Genomic DNA, 16,714 nt, shown 5'->3' with positions numbered 1-16,714 from the left:
AAACCTAAGCTTATCTAAAACTTTAACACTATTCACTTGGTGCCTTGCAAGCACTGCTATTTCCTTCAGGAAATGTTCTTGAAGCTATGGTTTTTCTGTATTGTGACATGAGCGAGAGAGTTTAGGCTTAGGAAGCATGGACTATTCAGAGCAAGAGAGGGAGGAAAGGGCATACCTGAAACACAGCCACACCACCTTCCTGTGTGAAAGACCTTTATTGTACTGTCAGGGGTCTGAATGTGGGATTAAGCCTTTTGAGCATACCTGCTTTGTGGCACCTGAATGTGAAAGAAAGGCAGCCATTGTGAAGCCCTGAATCTATCACTTAGCTCTCTCCCATGCCTTGGCCTCCCTACCCACCTCCGCCTTCAGTCTCCACCTCCTACCAACAGTTAACCAACGAATTCAAACTTCCGCCTGATGAACTAATTGTTCCTAACTGTGCTTTTGTAAAGAAATGACATGCTTGTTCCCTTTTCCCATTCAGAACAGATTCTGTGGCTCAGCGTGTGTCAGATTTGGGAGGGCATGCCTCGTTCTCTTTGGTTAAGATGGAGATAAACCAAACCCCTGTAATGATGCCCCTCAGCCAAGGGCTCATTTCTGTCCTCCTTCCAGAGGCTAGGTAAATTTGTATTATTGGAAAATGGCCAAAGGATAGAAGGGTGTGCAGAAAGATAGAAGGGTGTCCAGATAATCGATATCTGGCCCTATTTGCATCATGGTTTTGATTTAAGTTGTGTATTTGAATAGTCAAGCAAAATGATTTTTTTGTACTCTTAGCCCTCTTCGGTTAAAGTCTTATTAATATTGGAAATACAAACTCTTTTACCTGGGCCAGATAGATGTTGGTTCAGGTAAAATCATATTCTGAGAGTTTACTGAAAAAGCATGAAAATTTTAAATAACAATCATTTTATCGTAGACTTTTTGGCTGACCGCTTTAACAGACAATGCTAATTAAACAAAGACGTAGAAACAACAATAACACGGTTTATTTAAACCCTAATGATATGCTGTATAGCAAGAATATGAGAGATATGTAGCTAGAATGTAGTGTACGATGAGAGGCCACAGACTTGACAGTGTTTGTCTCTGAGTATTTGAAACAGAGTGTGACAGAGCACACACACACACACACACACACACAAACTATACAGGACTCAAGACAAAACAATGTGAGAGGCAGATATTTTTTCTGGAATGTTCTTGTCATAGAGGACTGACACGTAACCATTGACCATTCAGAGATGTGTACATGCATGTTTTTGTAGTTCATGCTGTCTACCTTTCCACCTGTGTTTATGTTATCTGGCCAAGCACACTACACACTCAGGCAGCTTTATGGGCTTATGGTCTTAATGTAAAAAAATAATAATAATAAAACAAATTATATATATATGACATAATTTACCCTCCCTATTTCAAACCTGTAAGTGAAATTAATTATAAAAAATAATGTGTTAAACAAATGTATGCACTTAACCTTGTCTCCTGACCAATATGTAAATACTGTAATAAAAGCACATACTGTATTTTCCTTCAATCAGAGCAATTCAAGTTTAAAGGAACAGTTCACCCAAAAATGAAAATTTGCTGATAATTTACTCACCCTCAGGCCATCCAAGATGTATCTGAGTTTCTTTCTTCATCAAAACAGAAATTAAGATTTTTAGGATTTCATTTCAGGCTTCCTCCTTTAAACAATGCAAGTGAATGTCCTCCATTTTTTTGACGGTCCAAAATACATATTTAGGGTGCATCAAAATAATAGGAAGCGCGTCATTGTTTACAAGAGAAGGGGTGCTGTACAAAAGTTTAATTGTCTTTGCTGTAGATTTGTATTTGTATAAGTGTATTGTTCAAAATGGTCGTGTGGTGTGTGTATCCTGGATGCTTCAACCTTCAGAAACCCCAAAGAAAATGCACGCTAGGAAAAATATTAACTTTTCATCGATTGCCTATACATGATCATGAGCGACTGAAGCTCTGGCTTATAGCACTGAACCTGGATATCAGTACACCCCTACATTCTCTCAAATATTGGAGGGTGTGCAGTGAACATTTTACCCCTGAGGATTTCAGACCATCGAAAGAAACAAAGGGTCGATATCTGAATTCATCGGCTGTGCCCATGCTGGTTTCCAGCGAACTCAGGTGTGTGTGAAAACTTTGTCATATAGCCTATATATTTCTATATAGCAGCTATAGTAACAAACAAAACATGATACTTACTCTACTGATAGGGTGCCACTGGGTCCTTCTGGCCTCGGACGGTGCTTACAGTTTATTCGTGGCGAACTGAAAAACACCTCTAAAATGCTGGGGCTCAGTAACGGTGGAAAAATATTATGTTCGGTAATGCAGCTAGGACTAGGAGTGTTCTCACCAGCTGCCTCGCTAATTGTTTCCAACGGTGGGATTGCTATGGTCCAATCGTGGCAGCACAGGCTCTCTGCCTCTGTTGGCACTGGTTGGCATTTACTACATGTGCACCACCATGTCCCCATTGATCTCTGCCTCCCCGAGACTTGTGATTGTGCCGCTGCTGCAGCCTCCTCCGTCTCCCTCAGTTCCTCATCGGTGTATCTGGGCTCAAATAGGAAGGGTTGGGCGAAAAACTCCATCTCCTCTTCTCTTCTAAAATCAAAATCCTCCGACATCGTGTTTGAAATTGTTTTGGACTGTTTTGGTTTGTGAATGTCTGTGGTCTGTGCAAGTTTCTCTTGTAAACAATGACGCGCTTCCTGCCTCCTCCTCCACACGTGACCTTACCAACGAGCTTACATCATCCCTCTCATGACTGCGCGTCACAGAGATGTGCGGAAGTGAACATTTGTAGTTCAAAAGTATATAAGTATTGTCTAAAAATAATCAATTGTTTGGGTTCAGAAGAACTTTATTTGTCAACTGGAGTCGTGTGGATTATTTTGATGCACCCTAAATATGCATTTTGGACCGCATTTGGAGTACATTCTCTTGCTTTGTTTAAAGGACGAGGCCTGAAATGAAATCCTAAAAATCTTAAATTCAGTTTTGATGAAGAAAGAAACTCAGATACATCTTGGATGGCCTGAGGGTGAGTAAATTATCAGCAAATTTTCATTTTTGGATGAACTACTCCTTTAAACTTCATGTTTTTACAAGCCATGTAGCCTCAACAAACAAGCCTCAACAAACCTCACAAGCAGCACAGCTACAGAATGAGAACTGGCCACACAGGATGGAAGCGTTCTTGACAGCTGGGCAAAGCACAACAGAACGCAGGGATCTCGAGATGCGATTTTCAAACTACTTTTAATTTGACACAGGGTTCTAAAACGTGGCATTTATGACCCTGAAAACCATTGAGATGCTCCAAAAGCGCCTGTCTGACGCATATGCAGGACGTTAAAGCAACTGCAATTGTAAAACATTGGTTCTTTGTTGTGTCTTCACTTTATCTACTAGAGCACCCCAACTAAATTCAGAGGCACTGTCTTCTTCACTGAAATGGCGACAGTTCGCGAGCTGAGCTTGTGCTACACTGGTTCACAGCTGGGGAATCTGGAGCCTATCATAAACCGGCCATGCTTTTCCACTGACTTGAGAACCGAACAATGATGTAACGGGCTATGTGATAGTTTCACATGACTACCTCACCTGCCCACAAATAAACAGTGTTTGTATACAGCTTTTACTCTTGTTTTTGAAGAAATATTTATACATACAGAGTAATGCAATCCAATGTTATTACATAGCTCAACAAGACTGCCAGAGGCGACTTTTTTTATATAGAGTGAAGAATTATTCTTTGCTGCAGACGGTATCTACTGTTGTTGTTTGGGAAAATTTACCTGGGATATTATCCCGGCCTCCGCCCCCTGATGTATCGGCTCCTGTGTGGAGACCAACAAGCTTTTGGGGCCGGTGTGGAACCAGGTTTTCGGCCCCATAACGGCCATTTCTGCAATGGAAATGCGCGGCCATCTGAGATTTTGATCTGGAACCAGGCCTGCGCACGTGTAAATAAACCGACAATTAAAAATAGTGCAAAGGGAAAGCAAAAATGCTTCCTGTAAGAGCTGGACAGACTGACCTAATCAAATTGCAAAATGTATTGCTGTCGACTGTAAACTTATGTTTAATGATATGGGAATAAACAATATTTAGACTTATACTGCATACTGAAGTCACCTTTTGTATTGTCTAATCAATGCTTTACTCATCTGCCACAATAATGCACTGTATTTCAATTTGAATATACTTATTATATATTTTTATAATTGTTTTATTTATTATGTATTATTTACATTGAATTCTTGATTTTGAGGGACTTAGCTAATATTAATATGCGATTAATTTTTATTTATTTGAGCAATTAATCGGCATTCATATAATTAAATTTATAACAAAATGATCAATTGGCAGCCCTATTTTTTTGCCAATGTGTGCTATCGTTGTATGGAAAAAAACCAATCTGAACAATCTTCAAAATTTCTTCCTTTTGTGTTCCACAGAAAAAAAGAAAGTCATATGGGTTTGTAACAACATCAGAGTGAGTAAATTATGGGGGTGCAAATATCAGTTATTGTACAGCGGCTTTGAATGTGGCTCATCCAATCAGATCTAATAACATACAAGGTCATAATGACACAAAACAACATGGTGCTTAGGTTAGGTTCCACCCGTAGTTGCTTGGATTTCTTCGAGAAACCAGTAAGAACATCATAAGTGATGGCTGGTCTTTTTTTCCCTCTCGCTAACTCACTCACTGTTTTCTCCCTGTCTCTCTCTTTTCTCCTTGTTAAGAAGAGTGTAGTCCCTGTGCCGTCTCTGTTGGGGGTCCTGTAGTAACTTGCAGAGCTCTCTTGATCGCACATATCCACACAGGTGACTGGAAACAGGAGCTGAGAGAGTGTCTGTCGCTGAGTATTTAAGTGCTGTCTGCAGCGGTGTTCTGTTACCCTGCTCTCTGCCCGACCTCAAACACACACACACACATACACACAGAATCAAAGCCCTCTCTCCATCAATCCCTGTGTGCCAGTGTCAGTGCTAGAGAGAGTATTTGATTTGCTGTGTTTAAATAGTCCCACAACTGAATGCGTTTCAGAAGTCAAATGCTAAGTTTTCCTGTGCTCTCACATTTCAAAAAGAAAGTTTAAAGTCAACAAATCTAAATTGACCATTTACTTTCTTAATGTATGCTCCTGGTCTTATTGCAAATTAAATTAATCTTTCTACTCAAAATGTAATAACTTGCTCTTCCTCTGAATGATCTTGACATTTCTGTTGACATTACTTAGACCGTGCCGGCTATCGAATAATGTTCACCAATAGCCAAATAGCTACGCTAAACACATGGTACTAGCAAACTCACTTTCAGGTCTGGCTCCATTCTGGTTATGGAATATTGTCTTTTCACCATCCAATTAATGGATAAATCAAGTCCAATTAAAAAAAAAAAAAAAAAAAAATCTTGTTGAATTTAATTTAATGTGAAAACATCACATTGTAGAGGGAACTAGATAGAGAAATTTTGTCACGACAAACTTTTATGTTGACTTGACAAAGCCTTGTCTAAAAGTTTAAACTAGTCATAAATGTTGAAGTTTGATTGTTATACAGACATTACAGTAAGATAAATTGCTAGCAAGCAAGCTAGACAGATACTAAGACCATATATTGATCCGTCAGATAAACAAAAGCCTTTTTTGAGTTTGCTTGCATAAAAAATTTTTTAAGTTGGAATTTAAATTTACGAACATTCCGTTGGTCCATTTGAACATTCCGTCAATGTAAGTCTATGGGATTTGTGTGAATTTTGATCGTCTGCTGTGCGAAAGTAATGTCTGATCAGTTAGAAAAGACATAGCACACTATTCCAGAAGAGTCTGAAGGTCTGTACCAGGTTTGGTGGTTATAGCAATTGTTAGAAATTTTGGTTTCAGTTTTGGGATTTTCGAAAAACCCTAAACCAAGTTTGTAGAACAACAGTATGTTGACTCTGTCAAGCCAACATAAAAGGGATTTACAATGACTTTTGACAAAGTCTCTCTAGCAAGTCATGTCGGCCATCTTTGGAACGCTCTCGGGAGGCTATTTCCAGTCATGCCAGTGCAGCTCCAATCTACTTGAATGGAGAAAGACCAAAATCTCAAAAACGGTTAGTCAAGATTACGATCAAAGAAAATATTTCAAATCAGCAATAAAAACTGACAATACTGGAATCGTAACTTGTGATACTTTACCTCATATTACGCAAAAAAAACGCAATATTCCTGAGTTGTAAAGCTAATGCGCATGTGCGTTCTAGAGTTTATTGACAGGTGATGTCTGTATCTAAAAGGTGATTGGCTCTTTCTACATCTGTTGACTGTTGGGCACTCAGAGCTCCTTGGTTGAGCGTTCCAATTTCTCCCATTCATTTTAATAGAAGTGGCCCATCTCTGCTAAATACTCTCTGCTTATGCACCTCTATGTCTTTCTTTTGCATAAAGTTGCTTTCACGTTTTATTTAGTGAATCTTTCTGTCTTTTTGTAATCTTTGCACATGTACTGTTTATCCCATTTCAGCACTCTGGATTTTCCTTCCACAGCAGAGTACCATGCTTATCTTTGTCCTTAGCTCTGTGTACTAATGATGTGGCTTACTCATAATGCTTTAACATCCCATCCTCATGTTAAGCTCAGATTTAAACACGTTAGCTTGAAGCTTGTTTGCTTTAGCACTGTAACCAACCTCAGTCCAACACTTTTATCTTGAATAATGTACATATTGGTACAGCATGCATTATGGTAAAGCATTCAGCTCACATCTGCATGGTTTCTTCGCAGAGGTTTCGCTAGTTGCCACATTCACCATTGATTACAGTTGTTCTGTCAGGCGAGCATCGCAATTTCCGCTACGTAGGGCAAGCCGTGACCGTTGAGTGCATTAGTGTCCAACATTCCACACTCCATTATTTCGGTTGAAGAAGTACATCATATGGATAGTTGTGGTAGTCTTATTCTTGTGGAATTTTTCAGTGTGAACACACTTACTCGCGCTAAATAGTACAGAAGTACGCAAATTGGGATGCAGCAAAATAATAAGATAAGTAGTTACATGCAGTATAGATGGACTAACATATGTAAAGGTGTCTGCCAAGTTAAGGCAGCTCTGTGTTGCTTCCAAATTCTGTGCAATATAGCAAAAAGCTATATTAAATGTGCTAACTCTGGCCTGTCTTATCCCCCAAGCATCAGAGGTTATGTTCAGGATAGCATACTACCATACCACTCTTTCTATTTCTGTAGTATCATTTGTTTACTGTGAACAGTATGAGCATTTTTCTGCATGCCTGGAATGCCCTGATGACCTTATACATTTGCCAAAATGTGCAGTATACAACTAAGCACACAGCATGTAATTCTATTTTCCACAATAATATGCGCACAATTTCCAGTATGATGAATGAACTGGAAATAGTCATATGCAATTTTCAACATTTCTTTGTTGACTCTTTCTTATTTTATATGTAAAAAAAAAAAAAAAAAAAAAAAAAAAAAAAAAAAAGGATGATAAATAGTTTTAAAATGCAAAATAAATATTTTTATTTTCAAGATGACGACTGGACATCACTTGCTGAATTAAAAAAGCAACTTGATGAGGTCATATGACAACATTAAGATAGTATGTAGCATACTACTGATTGAAGCATTTATTGTTGCTTAATTCCTTCTGTCTCGCATGCTGTTTAAAAAAATAGTAGGTAGCATACAGTATATACTGAGTAGTATCCAGTAAGAAGTAAGTTAGTATTCCATTGCAAAAATGGCCACTATGGCTTGCAAGCACTGTAAAATTATTTCCCTAAAAGTGGAATTTGTGGAATATTAGAAGGAAAAATATACAAATCATTTTATTTTATTTTTTAGAATTATAGTTGATTCAGTAAGATTTTATTTGATTCTTAGTGGATTCGTATTTGATCCCATTAGAATCATGTAAGACTGATTAGTTGTAAAAAAATAAATAAAAAAAGATTAAAAAAAATTATTATTATCATTATTATTTTATTTATTTATTTATTGGACCAGGTAAGCCTGCCCACACACAAATAATAATAATTAAAATAATAATAATAATAATAAAATAAACCAGAATTTTGTGAAAGGTCTTTCTGCATTTCTTCTGTTGAGTGGGTGTGAGTGAGAGGTCATTGCAGCTCATTGCAGAGATGTGGGTTTAGATTGTGGAGGTGAGGAGATCGTTGAAGAGGAAGAAGGAATGAGAGAAAAGAAATGTGAGGAGAGACTGACTGAGAGTTCAGGGGTCAGGGACAGGTAAGAGGGTATGGCGGCTGACCCGAATAAAACCACACAATTTTTTTTGGTAAATTTTTAACCCATGGTAAATTATTTAAAAAAGGCCAAAGATACACACCTTATCCATACTGTCAAAAAACTAATTGAATAATGTACAAATATGGTAAAATACTGTAAACCTTTTCTTAAATACAGCAACATTAGAGTAAATGAGGACAGAAGTTTCATTTTTGGGTGAACTATCCCTTTAAGAGTGCTAATCACATTTGCATCAGGCTGCAGACATCCTCAGATACCCCCAGACATCATTTCATTCTCTTTGTCTGGAAGTCAGCAATATTATTTTAACATTTAGTATGTTTTCTCCACTTCATCTAGTAAAGCGTCCAGAACAGGTGAGAGAAAATGCCTGTAGCGCTTATCTCTCTACATCTGCAAATGTGAAAATTACACTCAGTATCCATGTTTTCTAAAAACCAGATGTTGTCGCCAGCCTCCTGTCTTCTGAAACCTTCACATCATAATCTCATGTTGTTATGTGGCGGGTACCGATTTGTGAGAGCCTAAATTTTAAAACTCTTCAAAATCGAGGCAACAACGAAAAGCAAAACTCTTTTTGAAAGATTTTTTGTGTGTTGTGGTGTGGCACTTTTTTCTAAAAAACAGGTGAGTATATAATAGTGGTGGGGATTTTGATTTATTCCAGTCAATGGTGGAAAAAGTACTCAGTTTCTTTATTAAGTAAAATTACAAATACCACACAAATTTATTACTGAAGTAAAAGTAATCATCCATTAAAATACTATTTAGGTAAAAGTATCTGGTTTTAAAAATACTTAAGTGTCAGCAAACATAAACAGAAATTTATTGAGTAATAAAATTGTTAATAGCATTTCTATCAGAAAGACTCGCAGACTTGGTAAGGTTGATGTGACATTTATTTGATGGCGTAAGCCCCATCTGGCAGTCCAATGAGATTGCTACTCGAACCGTCAGATCCTGCCGGAGATAGGAGGCAGGGGGCGAGGAGCCTAATCGCGTGCAGGAAGGGACTCGACTGGTGGCGGTGGGGAGGTGGAGGTTGCCGTGTTGGCACACTGAAACAGCAAAGAGGTAGATTGAAAGTAGGCTTTTAAAGCAATGGCTGACATATGATTGGCTAGGAGCTAACTAGATAATGGCATGATGATGTGCAGCTGCGAGTATCCCGCTAGAAATACGCTTATGCTTACGTATCTTGTGCAGTGCATTTGTCTTTGCGGTGGTGATTGTAGAGGCCATTGGGAGTGAAGGAGGGGGCTGAACTCGCTGCAAGAGAAAATAGAAAATTCCTATGTAAAGTGCACTGGTTTGTGATCAGGTGTGAATTGCAGAGAGATCAGAGAGAGAGAGAGAGAGAGAGAGAGAGAGAGAGAGAAAGAGACGGGCAGGGTGGGATAGAGGGGAAGGGGAGGGGTGGAGTTAAAGGCTAGACAGCTGCCCCAATCCACACTTAACACCCCATGCGACAGCACAGACCCAGCTGAAGTCTGTGGCTAAAAGTCAGAGTTTACAAAGTCAACCATTCGGCCACTTTTTGGTGTCCTATCAATTAGGGGATTAATCTATTAATTACTTGTGTCTTACATATGAAAAACAAAGAAGAAAATGCCTGTGTTGCCTGCCCGTGCAAAAAGTGCTTGGGTGTAACAATAATAATAATAATAATAATAATAATAATAATAACTTTTATTTGTAAAGCACCTTTCAGCCAATAGCACAAAGTGCTTTTAAAAAACATAGAATCAAAACACATTCAATTAAACACATTCACATTGTAAAAAAAAGCAAGTTTAAACAAATTAGTTTTTAAACAAGACATAAAAACAGACACAGATTCAGCAGATCTAATATCCCAATACAGGCTGTTCCATAATTGGTGGGTTGCACTACAAAAGCTTTTTCACCTTTAGTTTTGCATCTGGATCTTGGAACAGCCTTTTGTTTTTGTTGACTCGCATTATTCATGCATATCGCCACCTACTGGGAGGAGAATTTATAGAAACAAATGACTTAAATATTGATCTGTTTCTCACCTAAACTTATATTTCTTCAGAAGACAAGGATTAAACCAATGGAGTCGTATGGATTACTTTAATTCTGCATTTATGTCCTTTTTCATAAATAATTAAAATTTTTGGGTGAACCATCCTTTTAACTGATAAAAACAAGACTGGACTAACTGCTTGATGTGATACTCAAAATTTTAATTTTTATCGAAATACATTTTTCCTACATTTTGCACCACCTGCTGAATATTGGGGACCACCTGTGGTGACTCAATCTTACTTTTTTTTAGAACCATAACCCCTTATCAAAAAAAAAAGTGGCCGCATTCTTGCCGCAAATTTGCCACTTGATATTTTCACATGCAAATGAGCATGTGATTCGCCACAAATGTTTGGCCAAAGTTTGCAGCTCTTCACTGGTTGTGGTGAACTTCCGGCAAACCTTTGGTAACAATGGACAATTTGCCGCAAGTTTTCCGCAAAGCTCATTTACATGTGAAAATTATCTGTGGCAAATTTGCGGCAAGTTTGTGGCAAATTTGCAGTAAATATTGCCTAAATATGGCTTGGGTTACTTCTTCAAGGTAAGTCAGGGGATTTTATTGCTCAATTTATCAAAACAATTTTACAGTATGTCTGATCTCTTAGAAAAGAACACCCCTCCTTAACAAGCAGCACGATTTAAAGTACCACTCAGGTCCATAGCACAAATGTTGCAAAAGTGACTTATAAGGAACACAATAGCATCTTATCCTTCTTTTACAGTGCTCATGAATATGCAACAATGTTTAAGATTTTCACTGAACATTTGCTTCAATTTTGTTTTTGTTTTTCTCACAAAATCTTTTTAACGTCTTCAGAATGCTTGGAATATAATGCATAAGTAGCATTAACTACTTTTGGGTCCTTTTTAGCTTAAAAGTCAGTTCCCTATCAGTTGCCACTGCATTGAAAAGACAGACCAGAATATTCATTAAAATTTCTCCTTTGGTGTTCTGCAGAAGAAATAAAGTAATTCAGGTTTGGAATGACACGAGGGTTCCTTATAAATCAATTAAAACGAAATCTGCAAAGATAATGACATTCCTTGCAAATCATTACTGGAGGTCAACCCTTTCGATTTCAGTCTCTAATATCTCACTCTCTTAAAAAACAATGCTTATGTTCTATGTTGGTATGTTCTCTCCTGGTGGGGCGAGTCAAAGTGGTTTCAGAGATGCTAAAGCATTAATGTGTGAGCAATATGAAGAGATGTTTTACAGGCTAATTTTACCAGACAGAAGGAACAGCTATTGGTCCACTCACTGAAGAAAGAAATAGACTCCATTGGAGTACATGTACCAGTGCTCTTCAAAACAACACAATAAGGAACATTGCTCTATATGGGGAAATACACATTAAATGGCAAAATGAAACTCAAAAATGTTTGAATTAAATTTGAACTCAATAGAACTGTTACTGGAAACACATATGTATATCAGTTAGAAAATTGATCAGATAATTATATCACTTTATAGCATGGCAATGTTATGTTACTAAATATTAACTTACCTAACTGCTATACTGTAATCCCAATAAAACTTCATAACTGTATACACCATATATAATATATAAAATAATCTTTGTATTAATGTTCGTTTAATGATTTTTTTTATTTTTTTTTTTATTTATATGTATATATAAACATATATAAACTGTATATATATGGTCAATAATGACCATTTAAAATTCAGCAGAAATAAGCAAAACCACACAGCAACACTGCTTTGGTCATCTGCCTCTTTAAGTGTCCCAGTGTTGTTCACTTCAGTCCAGTTATAAGGCTTTGACCAGAGTCCTGGTTTTAGTCACACATGGTCCTTCTTTCCGTCTGTTCACCGCACGCTGACATTTTGCCTCTTAAAAATAACACAGATGTTTGAGTGCTGTTGGACAAAGCAGGTCAGGCATTGCTTGTCAAACCCCCTCCTAATGTCCAGCAGGTGTCTATTTTAACTGCTGGTACGAGAATGACTAGACACTGAGTAACAGCACTGGATTTGGGCTCTGAGATGTTGGCGGGGCAGGTGGGAAATGAAACAGTCAGTGGCTGTCTGCACCTACTGGGAGTTAATTGGAGAGCACAAAACTGATGTTTCTGCATGAGAGAGAATGTTCTCAGAGTCTCTCTGCCAAACAATCAAATTTAAACCTAGAATAGAACAGAAAGTTTTAGGATTTTGAACAATCTAAAAAAGAAAGGTATGTTATAAAATGAAGAAGAATATTTAATATATTTAAGATTCTGCACTACTCCAAGGTCACTCATGAAATGTAAGCAAATTTGTCACATTAACATCCTGGTTACTTTCGTAACCTCCGTTCCCTGATGGAGGGAACGAGACGTTGTGTCGATGTAGTGACACCATGGGTCACTCTTGGGAGCCCCAAACACCTCTGATTTTGAAAAAAGGCCAATGGGAATTGGCGAGTGGAATTTGCATGCCACGCCCCCGGACATACGGGTATAAAAGGAGCAGGCTCGCAACCACTCATTTAGGTTTTGTGCTGAGGAGCCGAGACAAGGTCCCTTCAAGGTGGAGGGGGACAGCCGCCCCTCGAACACCACTTAGCGAACAGACGCCACTTCAAGGCATACAGGCGCCTCATAGTGGGAGCCCTAGCCTGAGTGATGGTGTCTACCACTCCAGGTGGTAGGCCACTTAGGTCTTCCACATCCCATCCAAGGGCCAGACATGGAGATTCCAGAGGTCTGGTCACGGGTGCCAAATGGTGCCCCGTCCCTGAGAAAGAAGGTCCTTCCTCAGGGGAATTTGCTGGGGGGGGCTGTCGCGAGGAGCATGAGGTCCGAGAACCACATCTGGGTGGGCCAGTAGGGTGCTACTAGGATGACCTGCTCCTCATCCTCCCTGACCTTGCACAGGGTCTGTGCAAGTAGGCTCACTGGGGGAAATGCGTATTTGCGTAGTACCGGGGGCCAGCTGTGTGCCAGCGCATCTATACCGAGGGGTGCCTCGATCGGGACGTACCAAAGCAGGCAGTGGGAGGATTCCCGGGAAGCAAACAGGTCTACCTGTGCTCGACTGAATCGACTCCAAATCAGCTGGACCACCTGGGGGTGGATTCTCCACTCTCCTCTGAGCATAACCTGTTGTGACAGCGCGTCCGCTGTGGTGTTGAGGTTGCCCAGGATGTGAGTGGCTCGCAGGGACTTTAGGTGCTGCTGACTCCAGAGGAGGAGACAGCAGGCGAGTTGTGACATGCAACGGGAGCGTAGGCTGCCTTGGCAGTTTATGTATGCTACCATCGCCATGTTGTCCGTCCGGACCAACACGTGCTTGCCCTGGATCAATGGCCGGAGCCTCCGCAGGGCGAGCAGTACTGCCAACAACTTGAGGCAGTTGATATTCCAATGCAGCCACGGGCCAGTCCAAGAGCCGGCGACTGCGTGCCCATTGCATACGGCGCCCCAGCCCATCTTGGAGGCATCCGTCGTAACCACGTCTCACCTGGAGACCTGCTCTAGGGGAACCCCTGCCTGTAGAAATGCTAGGTCAGTCCAAGGGCTGAAGAGGTGGCGACAGATCGGCATGACAACCACACGATGTGTCCCGCGGCGCCATCCCCATCTCGGGACTCGAGTCTGAAGCCAGTACTGAAGCGGTCTCATATGCATCAACCCGAGAGGTGTAGCCACAGCTGAGGATGCCATATGCCCCAGGAGCCTCTGGAAAATTTGGACCCGCTGTCCTCCATCTGAATGCCTTCAGACAGTTCAGCACCGACTGTGCCGCTCATTCGTGAGGCGCGCCGTCATCGAGGCTGAGTCCAACTCCAAACCGAGAAAAGAGATGCTCTGAACAGGGGAGAGCTTGCTCTTTTCCCAGTTGTCCAGAAGCCCCAGCCAGCTGAGGTGCGTGAGCATCAGGTCCCTGTGTGCACACAACACATCCCGAGAGTGAGCTAGGATTAGCCAGTCGTCGAGATAGTTGAGGATGCGGATGCCCACTTCCCTTAGCGGGGCAAGGGCTGCCTCTGTGACCTTCGTGAAGATGCGAGGGGACAAGGACAGGCCGAAGGGGAGGACCTTGTACTGGTACACACTGGCCCTCGAAAGCAAATGGCAGGAAGGGTCTGTGTCGAGGTAAAACCGAGATGTGGAAGTACGTGTCCTTCAGGTCTACCGCCACAAACCAATCTTGATGCCGGATGCTCGCTAGAATGCGTTTTTGCATCAGCATCTTGAACGGGAGTCTGTGCAAAGCCCGGTGCAGTACTTGCAGGTCCAAGATGGGCTGAAACCCACCGCCTTTCTTCAGTACGATGAAGTAGGGCTGTAAAACCCCTTCTTCATCTCGGCTGGAGGGACAGGGTCTATCACACCCTTCCGTAGAAGGGTAGCGATCTCTGCACACAAGGTAGCGGTGTTCTCGCCCTTCATCAAAGTACAGCGGACACCGCTGAACCTGGGCGGGCGCCTGGCGAACTGAATTGCGTAGTCGAGTCGGACGTTCTGGGTCAGCCATCGCGACGGGTTGGAGAGCGCAAGCCACTCATCCACACTCCGGGCGAGGGGGACCAAAGGGATAACCACGTCAGACATACCTGCACGGGAGCACTGGCACGGGTGCAGAGGAGGTGAAGCTGCTGAAATGCGCCGTAGATCCAGCAATTTGAGGTGAGTATTGGAAGGATTGAATTCAGTGCACTGAATGCAACCGATCGGCTCCTAAGAGAAAATCTGAATGAGTGGTTGCGAGCCAGCTCCTTTTATACCCGTATGTCCAGGGGAGTGGCATGCAAATTCCACTCGCCAATTCCCATTGGCCTTTTTTCAAAATCAGAGGTGTTTGGGGCTCCCAAGAGTGATCCCTAGTGTCACTACATCAACACAACATCAAGTGAGTGACAGATAGGGAACCATGGTAACTCCTTCGTACAAAAGGTCAGATTTGCTTGCTTCCATTAAAGCACACAAGATGCTTTTGGAAACATGTTCAAACCAAGCTGGATAACATGATCTTCTGGTTTGGTACAAACTTGAAGAGTCCATACTAGCTCAAGTGCATGCTGTCATTATAGCAAAATGGCAACACCAAATACTAAGAAATCTCAATTCAAATTTTCACTCAAATATATTATTTACAGTATGCTGATAATATCATTTGTAATAAAAAAAAATGAGGAGTGTGATTCGTTGGTTGCATTTTCCCTCTAACATTATATGTTTACTCCACTGATTGTTAGGTTTAGGTTTGGGTTGTTGGATACAGTTTATGAAATATGCATTCATCTTCACTGTATTACTGCCTATACAGCTAAAAACAACTCACTTCAAAACTTGCTTTTGGCGCCCCCCTGTAAACATTACACCCGGAAACTGGAGCTCACACATGTCCATACGCCCAACAACACTTACCTCTTTGGCCACTGGGGGCAGTGTTTCACATTTCGGTAAGCACAGACCGATTTTAGCTAAAGTTAATGTACTGTTAATGCACTGTGAGTAGCACTACAGTGTTTAATCAATCTGAATACAGAGATCTCCTTATCCCATTGGATCAAGTTAAGATATGATATGATAGCATTATAGTATAATAGCATTCGTGAACTTCTTGTTTTCATGTTTTATTAATTCTTATAGGATCAGTTCTACCAAAAATTTAAATTTTGTTTATAATAGTGATACTGTCTTCATTTTATGCTGACCTACTCCTGACATTAAATTAAATGTAACAAATAAATTCATTACAATGTGCATATATTGTTATTTTAATTACTTTTTATGTTCACTGAATATGCAAGAGAACTATAACAGTAGTATTTTAATTATGCTTGTAGTAGTTATTACATATATGTGCTATATTTTTGTGAAATATGTTATTTTGATGGTTAATATTGTAAAGTACCCCCACTGAGTGAGACCAAATGGTCATGTGACTGTGCCCTCTGAGAGCAATCTCAAGCCTCTTTCATGTCGTGGTAACATGACCATCAACCTAGGAAAAATCTGATTACAATTTGATTCCACTTCAGTTGAATTTTCTAATTACCTATTATCTCCAATAGTATGTAAATGTGATATCAACTATTAAACATCTGGAAGAATATGCAAGGGATGGCTACTGAAGCAAAAAAGCTAAAAGTTGTGAAATTCTGATTTAATTCTAGTGTGGGTTTTTGTGTGAGGGTGAGGGGCTATAGCCTCATTACAGATCAAGGGGGAGGTGGAACTAGTTCAAATTTATTGCCTGTGTCAGCTGTCAAATTTGGCAAGCTCAAATGGTCAGCTTGCAAATGGCTGGTGTAAAACTAGAGGTCAGCGAACTGTGCAATAATTACCCATTAATTCACCTTGCACATTTCATTAGCAG

General features: G+C 40.3%; 1 protein-coding gene across 2 annotated transcripts in view; it reads left to right on the top strand.

The window, feature by feature from the left end:
• The window catches only part of LOC127424319 (fibroblast growth factor 17-like), a 57,584-nt gene that overhangs the window by 19,073 nt on the left and 21,797 nt on the right, over positions 1-16,714 (top strand). The window contains exon 1 of one of the 2 annotated variants that reach the window (XM_051669390.1): positions 4,806-4,872. The exons of the other annotated variant lie outside the window; for it this stretch is intronic. The gene's annotated coding sequence lies outside the window, so the exon portion shown is untranslated. Of the gene's footprint in view, positions 1-4,805; positions 4,873-16,714 lie in introns of those variants that run through there. 2 annotated transcript variants of the gene reach the window in all.

This window comes from Myxocyprinus asiaticus, chromosome 33 (genome assembly GCF_019703515.2).
Source record: "Myxocyprinus asiaticus isolate MX2 ecotype Aquarium Trade chromosome 33, UBuf_Myxa_2, whole genome shotgun sequence".
Classification (NCBI taxonomy): Eukaryota; Metazoa; Chordata; class Actinopteri; order Cypriniformes; family Catostomidae; genus Myxocyprinus; species Myxocyprinus asiaticus.
This window is presented reverse-complemented; position numbering and strand designations above follow the sequence as displayed.